Source organism: Octopus sinensis, linkage group LG8 (genome assembly GCF_006345805.1).
Source record: "Octopus sinensis linkage group LG8, ASM634580v1, whole genome shotgun sequence".
In the NCBI taxonomy this organism is placed as follows: domain Eukaryota; kingdom Metazoa; phylum Mollusca; class Cephalopoda; order Octopoda; family Octopodidae; genus Octopus; species Octopus sinensis.
This window is the reverse complement of record NC_043004.1, coordinates 25,359,826-25,374,459: the sequence shown is the minus strand read 5'-3', so window position 1 is coordinate 25,374,459 and position 14,634 is coordinate 25,359,826. Positions and strand designations below refer to the sequence as shown.

At 38.0% G+C, this 14,634-nt stretch overlaps 1 long non-coding RNA gene across 1 annotated transcript in view; it reads right to left on the bottom strand.

Moving 5' to 3' along the window:
* Positions 1-11,396, bottom strand: part of LOC115214770 — a 17,872-nt gene extending 6,476 nt beyond the window's left edge. The window contains exons 1-2 of the long non-coding RNA XR_005000231.1: positions 11,261-11,396; positions 4,736-4,837 (exon numbers count right to left, since the gene is read on the bottom strand). This is a non-coding gene — a long non-coding RNA (uncharacterized LOC115214770). The remainder of the gene's footprint in view (positions 1-4,735; positions 4,838-11,260) is intronic.
* Positions 11,397-14,634: the final 3,238 nt, after the last annotated feature.

Below are 14,634 nucleotides of genomic sequence, written 5' to 3'. Positions count from 1 at the left end.
ATAGTCCTTCTGTGCGAAACTGGAATTTTACACCTTTATGGTAAGCCCTAAATGCATGTAGAAGTATTATTGAAAAGAATATGGAAAAAAGCACAGTAGCTAAAATACAGTACTGAACATTGCTAGATATCACTGTTCCATCTTTCTTTTATAAGGAAGACCAACTTTTAATAAAATTTTCCAGAGCGCCTCACGAATCACTGTATCAAAAGCCTTGATCAAGTCGACAAAGACCATGTACAAGTCAGTATTTTGCTCACGTACTTTTTCTTCAATTTGCTGAAGAGCAAAAATTACGTGAACTGTGCCGCCCCAGCACCCATATCCACATTAGGATTCAGGAAATACGCTGTTCACTACACGCATATTAATGTGGTTAAGGATCACCCTCGCAAGAATTTTTTCAGCTATGCACAAGATTATTCCCTTGTGATTATCACATACAATCTTGCCCTTATCTTTGTACAAGTACCTTATATATATCTCTTTGAACTGCTGGGGAACAGATCCAATTTCCGCAGATCAAACAGATCAATTTGCGCAGCTTTCTTACAAGTTGCTTACCACCATGCGTGTGCACTTCAGTGGGAATACCATCTTGTCCTGGAGCTTTACCATTGGAAAGTTTTTCAATAGCAGTACTTATCTTTTCCAAGAAAGTATCTTCCGCAAGTTCCTCAGTTATAAGGCTCTGAGGAATTTCATTGATTGCTTCAGGATCGGTGGTGGATTCTTGATTTAATACAGATTTAAAGCGTTCAGCTCATCTTTTCAGAATTTCATTTTTACTATTTTAGACTTTTGACCCGTCGTTTGAAAGAACTTATTCCGGACCACCTTTTCTTGGACCAAATACACCTTTCGGATTGTGTCATACAATGTTCTCAGGTTGTAAGAGTTAGTAGCCTGTTTTATTTCTTGGGCTTTTAAAAATTTTTCCTCTCACGCAGTTTTTTTCTAAGTTTTCTTAGAGATGTATAGGAATCTGAGTAGTGGTGCTCTTTTGTTTGAGAACCAGGCCTTGTGTCTTTTGTACATAGTTTCTAGGAGAAGTTTGATTGGAAAATCATTCTCATAGAACCAATCTTGCTTGCGTTTGATGAATCTTAGAACTTCTTCAGCAGATGATTTGTTGCTGTCACTAAACTTGGGTGTTTCGTTCAACATCCTTAAACAACCCTTATTCAGGGACCTTTTGAGCGGGATGGGTTACTCGATCAGAAGAAAATTCTAACTGGGCCCCCACCTGCAAGGTCATGTGATGTTTGTCTTGATATGAAATCACCATGTAGGGCACACATAGTTGTGATGCATGTGCCTGGTGTACCGTTATCAGACGGGTAGTCATGCTGGGTATACTGGGCTTCGTATATTTTACCCCAGTGTTACTTTGATGGCATGCACTGCTCTCTCTCACTCAATAATAATAATACTCTCAAAAATTAAGTTAAAAAACAGGTAAAATAATCTAGAATCCTTTTCCGGTAATGGGTCGATTCCAAAATCTAATCAGTTCCTGCTAGTCCCGAAGCCAAACATCCCTGAAAGTTTTATCCGAATCCATCCGGCGGTTCTTGAGATATCTTGTCCACGGACAGACACAACTGTAAACAATACCTCCGACTTTGATAAGGTGGAAGTTATAATAGTTAAAATAATAATGATAACGACAATGAAAAATAAAATAAATGAGCAAAGCAATAATTTAAGATAAAACAATAAAAAACTAAACAAAACAATAATATAAAATAAATAAATAAACAAAACAATAAGATAAAATAAATAAATAAATGAAAATTGTCATTGCTATTCCATTGATGTCCATGATTTCCACTGGGAAACAGATGACGTTTGATGGTCCTTATTCTTATCCGAACATTTCTCGGGAGTTAGCTCACGGTTCGTGGGTCCTCCGTCTTCATCCCAAGGAAGAAATCGTTGGCCACTGATGGGTTGTCATCAGGTTGTCATTAAAGTGACTAAGAAACCTTAATCTATCCCAGTTTTCAAATCAGAGTGTTTCTTCTCCTAGACAGACTGCCGACCAAGGCTGACGAGTTCTGTCCACCCATTTTTTGAAGGCCATTGACTCTTCTGAGTTTCTCTGCCCTGTGCTGAGTCTTGTTTTTCATCTCCCTCAGGGTGTCCAAAAATCAATTTTCACTCCTCTCACAAAGCAAGCTTAGTGGGGTTGCCTGTTTAGTCACCTACGACCCGACCATGTCAATTACTCTGCGTCACATGTTAATGTTAATTATTGCCTTTTAAAAAAAAATGTTTGGTAAGTTATCATTACTTTCAAAATCCGCCGAGGTCGACTTTGCCTTTCATCATTTCGGAGTCGATGAAATAAGTATCAGTTACGCACTGTGGTCGATCTAATCGGCTATCCCCCTTCCCACCAAATTTTCAAGGCCTTGTGCCTAGAGTAGAAATAAAAATATATCATTACTATCATTTACAACACTTTTCCTACTATTCTCATTAGCAATTTTGCTAGCACAACCACTATTACTACTACTTATTGGCGTTGATGTACGTGGCAGTGTTGGGATTTGTGTTGTCGTAGTTGTTTTCATCTTTCTTGTTCAGGGTATTTTCCGTGCCTTCTACGGAATGTTATTCCTCCCATCGCTGCTGCTGATCTTTCTATAACACTGGAAAACAAATTTTCTTTTGTCCGGTGCCTGGAATATTTCAACGAATTCGTAAGTGATTTTGCCTGCTGAATTCAACAATAACTTCAGTTTTTTTCTCTATCAGCTCTAGTTCTCTGACTAGACCTGATAGAGTAAGTATTTTATTCATATAAGAAGCATATAATATGAATCAATAAAGAGAGCGTAACACAAAACAAAACAAAATACTAATAAAAATTCAAAATTTAAAATGCACGACGGCAAAGATTTTTGGCAGAAAATACAAGGCATAAATTTACGCTTCTTTGTGTACCGTGAATTTTGAGCAACAGGAGTATCTCGTTTTAAACACCAGTAATAGTCTGCCATCATCACAGCATCCCAATGTCTTTGGCACCGAGTTTCCAATTGGAGTTTGGATAATTTACCTCTAGAAACATGGGTGTTTCGTTCAACATCCTTAAACAACGCTTATGCAGGATCCTTTCGAGTAGGATGGGTCACTCGACCTAAAGCAAATTCTAACTGGGCCCCACCAGCAAGGTCATGCGCTGTTAATTTTGATATGAGATTACCATGTCGCGCACATATGGTTGTGATGCATGTGCCTGGCGAACCCTTAACAGACAGGTAGTCATCATGGGTATACTGGGCTTCGTATATTTTACCCCAGTGTCACTTTGATGGCATCTCTCACTGAAATTTTGTGGGAGGGTACTAGTCGGTCACATCGATCCCAGTGTTTCACTGTTACTTAATTTATCTGCCAGCTTACTGCCTTCAATAATGATAAGAATAGTTTCAAATTTTGGCACAACGCCACCAATTTTTTTTTCTGTTCTTCATTTATTTTATTTTATTTATTTATTTATTTTTTTGCTTTTGGCAAATTAGACGGCTAATGGTGTTTGTGGCTTCATTTTGATATTTAAGAAACTTCCTGCTCGAAATCCGAGTAACACTATTTGTAACAACGTATACGTGAGTGTAGTTCTATATTTAAGAGATGAGGAATAACGTATATTATTATTATTTACATTATTTACATTTGACGGATATTTGTCCTCATCTTGTTTGTTGTTAATACAACGCTTCGGCTAATATACCCTCTAATCCCAAGATTCCGAGTTCGATTCCAAGCAGTGACCTGAATAATAATAATAATAATAATAATAATAATAATAATAATAATAATAATAATAATAATAATAATAATAATAATAATGCCCTGATGCAGTACCAGGCAGTGGCTCTCATGGCTTCTGACCTTAACTGATTGGAAGTGTTATCATGTACATTGTTTTGTCTTGGTATAAAAGATGGGCTACAGCAAATATTCTGCTCAATACCACAGATTTGCTTGTCAGTTGTTTGACCTTAACCAGTTGAGCATGTCCCTTAGTGGCTGACGATATGTGCATCTCTGATCACGAGCAGAAGTAGTGGGGGAGCATCATAGCCATGTGTTGAGAGGGATTCTTTAGGGTTTGAATAGTTCACCTCTGGAAACATGGGTGGTTCTTTCAACATCCTTAAACAACCCTTATTCAGGGACCGTTTGAGCGGGATGGGCTACTCAACCTGAAGAAAATTCTAACTGGGCCCCACCTGCAAGGTCATGTGCTGTTTATCTTGATATGAGATCACCATGTCGCGCACATATGGTTGTGATGCATGTGCCTGGTGTACCTTTATCAGACGGGTAGTCATGATGGGTATATTGGGCTTCGTATATTTTACCCCAGTGTCACTTTGATGGCATGAACTGCTCTCTCACTCAATGATAATAATAATAATAATAATAATAATAATAATAATAATAATAATAATAATAGCATCGAAAAATACCTTAGGAATGAAAACCCAGGTTCGAAATTTCCCCAAGATACCTGATGAAGGCTGGAGGGTATATCAGCTGAAACGTTGTGTTAACAACAAGCAAGATGAAGACAAATATCCGTCAAATGTAAATAATGTAAATAATGTATACGTGTGTGCGTGTGTGTGTGTGTGTGTGTGTGTGTGTGTGTGTGTGTCTGTATGTTAGTGTGCATGCATGCGCGCAGAATTATGAGTATAACAATGATGCTACATACCTCTGGAATCCGCAACTGGAACTAAGAAGCAGAAGGCTATATAGAGCAGAATCAAAGACATACTTAGGCTACGGGAAAATGTCATCTTTTACCACTTCAGAGCTGTAATATAACATCAAGTTGTTCCTTCTTTATTGAATATGAATATGTATAATATTTGTTAGTTAATAATATTAAAAGTATCATGGTAGATTTGTGTGTGTATTTATGTATGTGTAGGCGCATTAAGGTCGAATGGTTAAGAATTTCGCTTCGCAATAACATCATCCAGGTTCAATCTCAACTGGTGGCAACTTGGATAAGTGCCTTTATTATAGCTTCGGTGGAGGCAGTAAGTTAGCAGAATCGTTAGCGTACCGGACAAAAGTGCATAGTGGCATTTCTTCCGGTGTTTTACTTTCTGGGTTCAAATACCCAGACATTGCCTTTCATCCTTTCGGTGTTGATAATATAAGCACCATTTGATTACTGGGGTTAATGTAATCGACTTGCCCTTCTCTTCAAAATTGCTGGACTTGTGCCAGTAAGGATCATAAGCACAGAGCGACTCATTACTTATGAGTGAAATTGGATAGAGGGGAAACTGTATAGAAACCCGTCATATGAATTGCATCTGTGGTTCTAAGGCCCAGCCTTGTCACAGTGTGTCACAATAATCTGTTTGATAATAACGTGGAATACTGAGCTGATGTCTTGCAAACAACTTGCACATGCCAGTGCTACCAGTCAAAAACTCCGCATACCGGAAGCCAGCAAGTGTATGGGGTCATCAGGAGAGAATGCGCGCCGTTTCGATGGCATCACTGCGCACCGCCCGCCCCACCCTCACTGATATGTGGCCCTGCTTGCTAGATCAGCTGGTTATCAAATAAAGCTCAATATCCTATATATATATTCTAATGAGTTTCATGATTTAGTTGATCAAACAACTGAAAACTCATGCTCAGAAATTCGGGTCTAGATATATCTATTTATTTATATTTTGCTGTATCAAGGGAGGATCACTATACCAATAACAGCAAACATGCGTACAGTTTCTATTTCACTTCTTTTATTATTATTATTATTATTATTATTATTATTATTATTATTATTATTATTATTATTATTATTATTATTATTATTATATGTTTGACTTTTGCTTTATATTTGTACAAGTTGGCTCCAAATCTCCCCCTGAGACCTCAAGAGACAACAGGTTGGAAGTTCACGTTGTTGTTATGCCTAGTGTGCCATATATTTGGTTTTTTTTTTGGTTTTGTACTAGTGAATGTCTAAAAAAAATTTGATTGTTTTAAACCTTGAGATTACATAGAAAGTATTTTGCGTAGGATATGAGCAGTTCCCATGAGCACTATCTTTTGAATTTCTGCCATTTTGGGGTTTCCTGGTATCTGAGTTAGGTAGCAATCAGCCCCTTTCGCTATCATTCCCAAGGCACCTATGACAACAGGTATTGTTTTAGTCTTCAGGTTCCACATTTTGCTGATTTCTATTTCAAGATCTTTATATTTGCTCAGTTTTTGGTAGGTCTTGACAGATACGTTTATATCGATTGGGACAGTCATATCAATGAGGAGGCATGTTCTTTGTCTGAAGTCTTTCAATATGATGTCTGGCCTATTTGCATCTATCTTTCTGTCAGTTTGAATGGTGAATTTCCAGAGGAGTGAGATGTGGTCATTTTCAAGCACTGGAGGTGGTTTGTGTTCCCACCAGTTTTTTTCATGGGGCAAATCCAGGTTTTTGCAAATTACCCAGTGAATATATTGTGCAGCTCTATCATGCCTGTTGAGATACTCTGTAGGCGCTAGAAGACTGCACTTGGAGACAACATGATCAATGGTTTCATTTTGTTGTTGGCATACACGACATGTTGGGCTACTGCCGTTCTTTAATATGTTGGCCTGGTAGTTTCTTGTTGGTAGCCATTGATCTTGAGCTGCTATGATAAACCCCTCTGTTTCAGATTTTAAGCCAGAGGCCATTAGCCAATTAATGGGTCAGGGCTTTATTATTATTATTATTATTATTATTATTATTATTATTATTATTATTATTATCATCATCATCATCATCATATCATCATCATCATCATCATCATCATTATTATTATTATATTATTATTATTATTATTATTATTATATTATTATTATTATTATTATTATTATAATACTGCGAGCTGGCAGAAGCGTCAGCACGCCGGGAAAATGCTTGGCAGCATTTCTTCCGTCTTTACGTCCTGAATTCAAATTCCGCTGAGGTCGAGACTTTACCTTTCATCCTTTCTGGGGCGATAAATTAAGTACCAGTGAAACACTGGGGGTCGATGAAATCGTCTACTCTCCTCAATCCAAATTTCAGGCCTTCTACTTTTATTAGAAAGGATCATCCTTATACTGCGTTAGCACGCCGGGGGCAAAACGCTAAGCGATATTTCGTCTGCCACTACGTTCTGAGTTCAAATTCCGCCGAGGTCGACTTTGCCTTTCATAATTTCGGGGCCGATAAATTAAGTACCAGTTACGCACTGGGGTCGATATAATCAACTTAATCTGTTTGTCTGTCCTTGTTTGTTCTCTCTGTGTTTAGCCCCTTGTGGGTAGTAAAGAAATAGGTATTTCGTCTGTCTTTACTTTCTGAGTTCAAATTCAACCGAGGTCGACTTTGCATTTCATCCTCTCGGAGTCGATAAATTAAGTATCAGTGAAACACTGACGTCGATGTATTCAACTAGTCATCTCCCCTAAAATTGTAGGCCTTGTGCCTTTAGTAGAAAGGATTATTATTGTTATTGATGTCATCGTCGTTGTTATTGTGCGCTAATGAGCTGGCAGTATTGTTAGAACGCCTTACAAAATGCTTAGCGATTTTATCTTTCGACTTTAACTTTCATCCTTTGGGACTCGATGACCATAAGTACCAGTTGAGCACTATATCGGTGTAATCGACTAGACCCATTTCCTAAAATATTTTTCTGGCCTTGTGCATATTGTAGAAAGGATTATTGTAAATTTTATTAAGGTGGCGGGCTGGCAAAACCGTTAGCACTCCGGCCGAAATGCTTAGCAGTATTTCGTCTGTCTTTATGTTCTGAGTTCAAATTCCGCCGCGGTTGACTTTGCCTTTCATCCTTTCCGCGTCGATAAATTAAGTACCAGTTGCGTACAGGGGTCGATCAAATCGACTGGGCCCCTCTCCCCAAATTTCGGGCCTTGTGCCTAGAGTAGAAAAGAATCGTTAGCACGCCGAAGAATATGCTAAACAGCATTTCAAATGCTGCGTTGGTTGGTTTTGTTTTGAAGTATTTTGGGGCTGGTAAAATAAGCACCAGTTGTAATCGACTAATCCACTCCCCCAATTTTCAGGCCTTGCGCCTATAGTAGAACGGATTATTATTATAACTATTCGTTTCTACTCAGTGGCTCAGTGGTTAGAGCGTCGAGCTTACGATCGTGAGGTTGTGAGTTCGAATCCCGGACCAGGCTGTGTGTTGTATTTGAGCAAGACACTTTATTTCACGTTGCTCCAGTTCACTCAGCTGTAGAAATGAGTTGCGACGTCCAGGGGCCAAGCAGTATCGGCCGTCGCCTTTCTCTTGGATAACACTGGTGCCGTGGAGAGGGGAGCCGGTATGCATGGGCGACTGCTGGTCTTCCATAAACAACCTTGCCCGGACATGTGCCTGGGAGGGTAACTTTCTAGGTGCAATCCCACTGTCAGTCATGACCGAAGGGAGTCTCAGCAAGTCTAGGCACAAAGTTGGGATGGGAGCAGTCAATTAGATCGACCCTAGTACGCAACTGGTACATAATTATTGTTATTATTATTGTTGTTGTTGTTGGCAAGGTGACAAGGCGGCAAGCTGCCAGAATCGTTAGCATGCCGTGCAAAATGCTTAGCGGCATTTCGTACTTTCTTACTTTCTGAGTTCAATTTCCGCCCAAGTCGACTTTATCTTTCGTCCTTTTATATCACATATATCATCAGACTGGCTTCTACACTGTTACAAGTATTGAGTCAATTGGAGCATATAAAAATCTCGAGAAGTACGTTGAACAAATAGGGGCTGCAATAAGGGTGGAGCACTTGCAGAAAACAGCTCTGCTTGGAACCGCTCGAATACTCCGGAAGGTGCTCGAAAAATAAGAGGTGTTACCTTAGTTCACTGGTAGTGAACAGCTGACACCGAAGTACATCTCCAGCGTTAGAAGCTGTGCAAAAGCAATAATGATAATAATAATAATAATAATAATAATAATAATAATAGTAATAATAATAATAATAATAATAATAATAATAATCATAATAATAATAACAATAATAATAATAATGATAATAATAATAATAAATGCCCTGATGCAGTAACAGGCAGTAGCTGTCATGGCTTCTGATCTTAACTGATAGGAAATATTATCATGTACATTGTTATGTCTTGGTATAAAAGATGAGCTACAGCAAATATTCTGCTCAATACCACAGTTTGCATGTCAGTTGTTTAACCTTAACTAGTTATCAGACGGGTAGTCATGATGGGTATATTGGGCTTCGTATGTTTTACCCCAGTGTCACTTTGATGGCATTCACTGCTCTCTCACTCAATAATAATAACTCTTATACAAGATAGCACACACTGGAATCGAAACCGCCTCCTCCCTGTGACGAAGTGAATTAGACACACTGGCGCGTGCATGTATATATGTGCATATGTGTGAGTATGCAGATGCCAAATCATAGTTATTAATAAGTCAAGTACGTTTACGAATAACAAAGGAATTTGTTGTGAAGATCAAGTAGATTGGAATTTCGCCATAAATAAATAAATAAATGCATACACACATATACAAGTGTGACAAGTGAAGGCGCCTGGTTTAATGGTTAGATTATTCGGCTCACGATCGTAAGCTCGTGAATTTGATTCCCGCTGGTGCGTTCTATCCTTGCGCATGACACTCTATTTCACGCTGCCACAATCCACTCAAATGGCAAAAATGAGTTGTACCTGAAGTTCTGTGTCACGCTGAATCACCCTGAGAACTACGATAAGAGTACGCGTATCTGTGGAGTGCACATCCACTTGCACGAAGAATTTCACGAGTAGTTTGTTGCATTGATCGGAACAACTGGAACCCCCATCGTCGTAACCGACGGAGCACCACGTGTATGACGAAGCTGTGGGGTAGGTAGCTCTTCTAGGAGAAAGAGATCCTGGCATAAAACTTGCAGCTAAAATGGTGTCATCTTGCAACACTTGTAACTGGAGCCTACTACGGCGACCGAGACAGTGACTGTTGTATGTTTGTCACTTAAAACCAATGACGTACAGATGTCTCATTATCATTTCATTTCTTGATCTGTTTTTTTTTTTATTTTATAAATTTTTATGGCGATAGGCGAGTGCTGACGAGTCATATCGACATACGAGCAAAGATGAAAGTGAATAAGAACAATCAGGGTAAATGTGAGACGGTTATCGTATCGTATGAGAAGCTGAAACAATCATGCATGTATGTGTGTATATTTTGATTTCACGTTGGCAGAACGATATTAATAGCAGTCGTAAGAACACAAAATATTTATGCTTTAGAGTATAAAACGCAATATTAACTAAGTTTGATAAGAAAACACGAGTGACGTAATCACCTTCATTAGTTTACAGCTGTTAATGCTATTAAAAGCAGAGCACTCAAACGTTAAAAGATGATAGTAGAAACAGCTGTCAGCTAAGATGGTTATGTGACTCATGTTCTCTTGTTATTCATTAATTAATATACATACATATACATACGTGCATATGTATGTGTGTACGTACGTATGTATGTATGTACGTATGCATATGTACCAGCATGCGGTAACTGTTTAATTCAGATACGTTGTTCTTTTCCCTCTCTTTTTTCTCTCTCCTTCTATACTTTCCATAGATGAGCATATGCTCCAAACATTAAAGACTTCTAATTTTCCTGAGCATCAACCGAAATCATCCTGTTTGTTTTTCTTACCCCGTCTTCGTGTTTTTCTTTTTTTTTTTGATACTGTTTGGTATATATAATTATGTAGTAAGGCTTCAAGAAGTAGATTAGCAATTAATTAGCTAACACAGTAAGTATAATGTTGTAATAAAAACCACAAGTTTCGTTAATTACAGCTACCCAGGGTTTCGTGCGCGAAACGTTTATTTTGCCATTTTTCAGACTCTTTGAAAAATGACGCAATAAATGCTTCACCCTCGAAACCCTGGGTAGCTGTGATTAACGAAACTTGTAGTTTTTATAAGAATATATACTATATATAATATATATATTATATACTATATATATACTATATATTATATACTATATAATATATATTATAAGAATATATACATACATATATATATATATATATATATATATATATATATATATATATATTATATATATATATATATATATATATGTATGTGTGTGTGTGTGTGTGTGTGTGTGTGTGTATTTGAATGTGTATATGTATGTATGTAAATGATGATATGTTTTAATTGTACATTACCTCTATATGAGCTTATTGTCAGGAAAACAAGAATTTTCAGTTTTGCTGTTTAACATTCACTTCGAATACAGTGTGTAGAGAATGATGAACTGAAGTAAACTAAAAACTATACTTGATCAAATAATTTATGACAAGATGTGATATTATATAGTGATCAATTGATTCAACAAGCACATTTGTAACGGTTGCTACAGCTGGATGCGTATATTTTTATGTATGTAAGTATGTATGTATGTATGTATGTATGTGCAAATGCATGTAAGCATTCATATATATATATATATATATATATATATATATATATATATATATATATGCATATGTATGTGTGGACATATGTTCATATATATGCGCTTGTGTATGTATTTATGTACGTATATGCGTATATATATGCGTGTATTGCATTGTGTATTTACCACACAGCCACGCCTTCACCTATATATATATATATATATATATATATATAATTTTAATCCAAACGGGAAACAAAAAAACAACAACAATGGAACAATTACAGTATTATTATTAATAGGCGCTCAGGAAATGGAAGCAGGGAGGTATGACGTTTCGAGCGGAGCTCTTCGTCGGAAACATAAAGAAGGAAGAGAGAGGAAAGAAAGATCCCAGAGCGGGCAATAGGGAAAGAGAAAAAAAACGACTGGTGTTTACGAGTTGCACATGGTGAAAGGCGGATGTTTACGATAACAAGAGCAAAGTGGGTTTTTAAAGGCAAAAGAGTGGAGACAAGGTTGGTAACGCAACAGATGTGTGTGTATGTGTGAGTGTGTGCGTGTGCGTGTGTGTATGTGTGTGTGTGAGGCGAGATGAAAAAACAAAAAAATATATGTATGTGTTAGTGTGTGCGTCTGTGTGTAGGCGTGTGAGGTAGGGCGAGACAGTGGTCAGCTTAGCAGACAAGGTCAGTAGTAAGAAAAAGAAGGAAGGAGGAAGGGAGGGAGGGGAAGGGGTGGGGGCGTATGTAGCGTGCCAGCGTGTGTTGAGTAGTAGTGTGTGTGTGTGTCCAGTGTCGTGGTGGTATTAATGGCGAGTAGATTGAATGTGTGTAAGAGTAATGTATATATTTAAGCAATGTGTGTATATGTGTGCGCGTGTGTGTAACGAAAAAGGGGGGGTTAAGGAAAAAGGACTCCAGCTGAGGGGAAGATGGAAGAGTGGTCCCGCGGAGACGGGCGTGGGAAAACCCAACGACACGCGACGGTCCCATGAACGGGCGGGAGGTCTCGTCGGGTCCAAGAGCGAGGTGCATGCGGCGCGTATGCGTGCGCGAACCGGCGCAAGCGCGTGTGTGCGCGCGATATATATATAATATATATATATATAATATCATATTATATTATATTACATTATATTAGATTAGAGGAAAAAGCAAAACCAAGGTAGACCAACTATCTCAAGTTTAATTAGGGTTAGATGAATTTGAAGTTTTACATCCGTTTCTGGGATAACCCGAGTGGTAGGTTAGCAAGTGCGTGTAATGGGTGACCCATCAGAGACAAGGTATGAATATTTTCGACAGGGAAAATTTACAGTTTTCAAGGAATAAAATATATTCACATTTTATAAGCAATGAAATAGAAGAATAATGTAGTAAATAAAAGAATAAAAAGTGAAGGTAGAATACAGACGTGTGAATAATGTTTACAACCCATCTTTTTCCAGAGGATATGGATGTTGGTCCGTATTTCAGGCCCTTAGTTAAAATCCCTGGTAAATCCAGGAGGTATTTTCGCAGTATTTAGAATGATGTAATCACATTGAAGCGATAGATAGTTGCAGTTGCAGTTATCTATCCTACGCGGGTTATTAGTGGAAAGGGAAGATGCAGTACTATTTATAGAGAAATTAAAATTAAATGTGTTATTAGGGGTTGGCTCATATTATAATTATTGTTCTTGTTATTATTATTACTGTCATTGTTATTAGTAGTAATGGTATTTTTATTATTATTATTATTATATTATTATTATTATTATTATTAGTGGTAGTAGTAGTGGCGGTGGCGGCGGCAGTGGTGGTGGTGGTGGTGATCATCTTCGTCGTCATCGTCGTATTAGAATTATAAATTTTAGTATTAGTGGTGGTGCTATTAGTATCAACATTCGCCTCATAGGAAGCGGGGATCTTGGTTAATTCTGGTTGTAGTGCTAGGGTTGCGGGTGTAGTGAATGTCATCAATGTTGGTATTAGTATTTTCATGGCTTTGACCTATGTTATGATTATATATATTTAGGTTGTAGGAATTAAGTTTATGTTTATTGGAAGAGGCAGCAATAGATTTTATACTGGGCGGAGAGGAGTAGGATAATTTTAGGTTAGATCTATTGAAGATTGAATGGTTTTTATGGTGACGTGAGAAGTTAGAGTCTACTATTTGAAAGACGGTTTTGACTAAGCCTTTAACGTTTAAAGCGAATGGGGGTGTAAACCAGAGAATCGATCTAACCCCGTACCTATTCGTTTAGATCACAAGTGAACTAAGCCCTTCGTGTTCATATATATATATATATATATATAATATATATATATATATATATGTATATGTATATGCATATAAAATAAAAATAAATGTGCCCTTTTAAAGCCTAGCCAGGCTCATGGGCCCGGTTTCCCGGTTTCTATGGCGTATGTGTCCCCCAGCTGGACGGCACGCCAGCCCATCGCAGCGTTACTCATTTTTGCCAGCTGAGTGGACGGGAGCAACGTGAAATGAAGTGTTTTGCTCAAGAACACAACGCGTCACTCGGTCCAGGAATCGAAACCACAATCTTACGATCATGGTGCTGACACCCTAACCACTAAGCCACGCGCCTCCACACACACACACACACACGCACATATATATACATATATCTCTAATTTAATCTATATATATATATATATATATATGTATAGGCATACATATGTATGTATGATGTACATATGTATACACACCCACGCGCGCATATATGTGCACTCATACATTGACACTCGTGTTCAACTGATACTTATTCTATCAACCCTAAAAGGGATGAAAGGCAAAGTCAACCTCGGCGGGATTTGTACTCAGAGCGTAAGACGGCCAAAATGCTGGCGTGCTAACGATTTTATCAGTTCGCCGCCTCAGGCACTTTAACTGACAAACCTAAACCTGTAAAATAACATATTTATATCTGTAACGTTTTATTTATTTCAGTCATTGAACTGCAGCCATACTGGGATACCAGCTTGAAGCCCCACCTCTTTTTTTTTTTTTATCTAGGGCTCAATCATGTGGTCATGGGTTCAGTTTCAGCCTCATTGTATAGCACCCAAAGCAAGTGTATTCGACTACAACTCCGATGCGACCAGCAAATCTACATCAGTACTCATTCTTT